The 2,005-nt window shown below is 40.5% G+C and overlaps 1 long non-coding RNA gene across 1 annotated transcript; it reads right to left on the bottom strand.

Moving 5' to 3' along the window:
• Positions 1 to 946: 946 nt before the first annotated feature.
• On the bottom strand, positions 947 to 2,005 carry LOC112847481 (uncharacterized). Its single transcript, XR_003221040.1, has 3 exons — positions 1,898 to 2,005; positions 1,140 to 1,315; positions 947 to 984 (listed from the first exon to the last, which is right to left on the bottom strand). It is a non-coding gene; the product is annotated as an uncharacterized LOC112847481 (long non-coding RNA).

The following is a 2,005-nucleotide window of genomic DNA, read 5'->3' as shown; positions in this document are numbered from 1 at the left end:
CATTTCACATTGAAATGACCTATGCAGTTACACAGGACATTGTCTGGTTGAGCAGACATACAATAGCCTAGATTTTTTATGCACAAAAGAGCAGCGGATGAGGTTAACTAAAGCATAACTTTTTTTTTTCATCAAATGACATCAAGAGGAGAAATGATTGCTGTAACTGCCAATAAAACCCTGGGGTGATGTTGCAGCTCCAGTGAACTAGACGAAGGGGCCCATCGTTGCCAGAAACCATTACCTGCTGAGGATGCTCTGCTCCCGTGGCCTCTACTGTGGCAATGAAATCAGAAAAATGGATGGTAATTCGATTGGCCCCTTTGTCCTTACAGAGAACTGCTCAGACCTTTCAGACTTGGAACTTGAGCACAGACCTTCAGATTTGACAGGGAATTTTAATTGGCAGTGGAATCGGTGCAATTACAGTGCAGGCCGTTAATCACATGTGCCCTCACGGGTCAGCTCAGAGTGCACAACGTGCTGACAACTGACATGACAGGCATACACATCACTGTCAATGGCAAATTAGTGTTTAGATATAAGTATCAACACAGCATTGGGAAAATAATCCATTGCAAACAAACTTTGGACTTTTAAAAGTGCATAAGCATTCTCAGCAACTAAAAGCACCTGTTTTGAAATATAACTGTCCCTGTGACTGTTACTAAATCTTCATTCTTGAGTCAAAATCCTGCTAACTTAAGTAGCACAGGACAAGAATGTTTCAGTGGGTCATGTATTTTCCAATTTATGAAATCTGGTACAAATAATCAAGCTGGCAACAGGGCTGTGAGCATCTGCGATCCATCAAAAGGGCATGGATACCCAAATGGTAAAAAACAGCTGGAAAAAGAAAACAAAAAAACAAGATGTTCTTGAAAAAAAAACTGTATAATAACCTTAGCAATCACTTTAATTTTGTGTTTAAATTACTAACTTCCTGTGTTTCCTGTACATCCAGATAGGTTTGCAGTGAATGGTCTGAAAAAGAGCAAATATCCAATGAGCAGCAGTTCTCATGAATCCAGCGGAGCAGCTCCAGACCATCATACTACCACCACTGTGTCTGACTGTTGGTGTAATGTTCTTTTTATGAAATGTTGTTAGTTTAATGGCAGATGTAAGAGGATACAAACCTTTTTTCCTATTTGCAGCTGTGATCTTTGCCCTATATTGTGCCTTAATATTTGTCGACAATAAAGAAAACCCAATAAAATAAATAGAGGCAGCCACCACTCTATCTTTCTGTAGATCACCCCTTGATTCAGTTGGGTAGAGATGTCAACACTGTTCATTCCACATCTGAACAAAACTGCAGGAGGAAAAACATGAACACCAATGGCTGATTTAAGTGAGTCATGTATTTGACATTACTTCAATGTGTGAATTTCCAGGCAGTAAACACAAAAAGCCAGGCATTAACTAAGTGAAAGTAAGTGGAAGAAAGGGGAGTTTCCCTGCCCCAAAGCATCTTCAGAGGACTTTCATATGCGGTGTCTGTGCACGTCATGAATTATCCATGACTGCAAAATAGATCTCCTGCTTGCAGAAGCTGCACTACATGGAATATTGGTATGTAAAATAATGCGAATTATCTGCACAAATATGTATGCAAGCATAGTCTGTCTGGGTTCAATCAGCATTTCCAAGCTAAGGAGCACATTTCCTATGACACTCAAATGTCAGAGAACTTTGGTTAAATAACCAGAGTTTGCATCTTGTTATAGAAACATAATTGCTTTCAAAAATGTAATTGCATTTTTACTATAGAACATACAGCAGTGTATTCCCTAAACTCCAGTATTCATCCACACACCTAGACACAACACCAGCAAAATAATGTGGGCCCATAAATCCTCCAGAAACCAAAGCAAATAGAAGAAAGCACACTCACAGGTCTGGCAGGGCAGGCTGCCGTTGCTGGGGAAACAAGAGACAGCGATGGCCGACAACTCAGGGACAGGATGAAGCGAGGGGATGTGTTTGTGTGCCTGTCCATCTG

This window comes from Oreochromis niloticus, linkage group LG7 (assembly GCF_001858045.2).
Source record: "Oreochromis niloticus isolate F11D_XX linkage group LG7, O_niloticus_UMD_NMBU, whole genome shotgun sequence".
Taxonomy (NCBI): domain Eukaryota; kingdom Metazoa; phylum Chordata; class Actinopteri; order Cichliformes; family Cichlidae; genus Oreochromis; species Oreochromis niloticus.
Note: the sequence above shows the minus strand (reverse complement) of the source record. Positions and strands in the feature narration are given on the sequence as shown.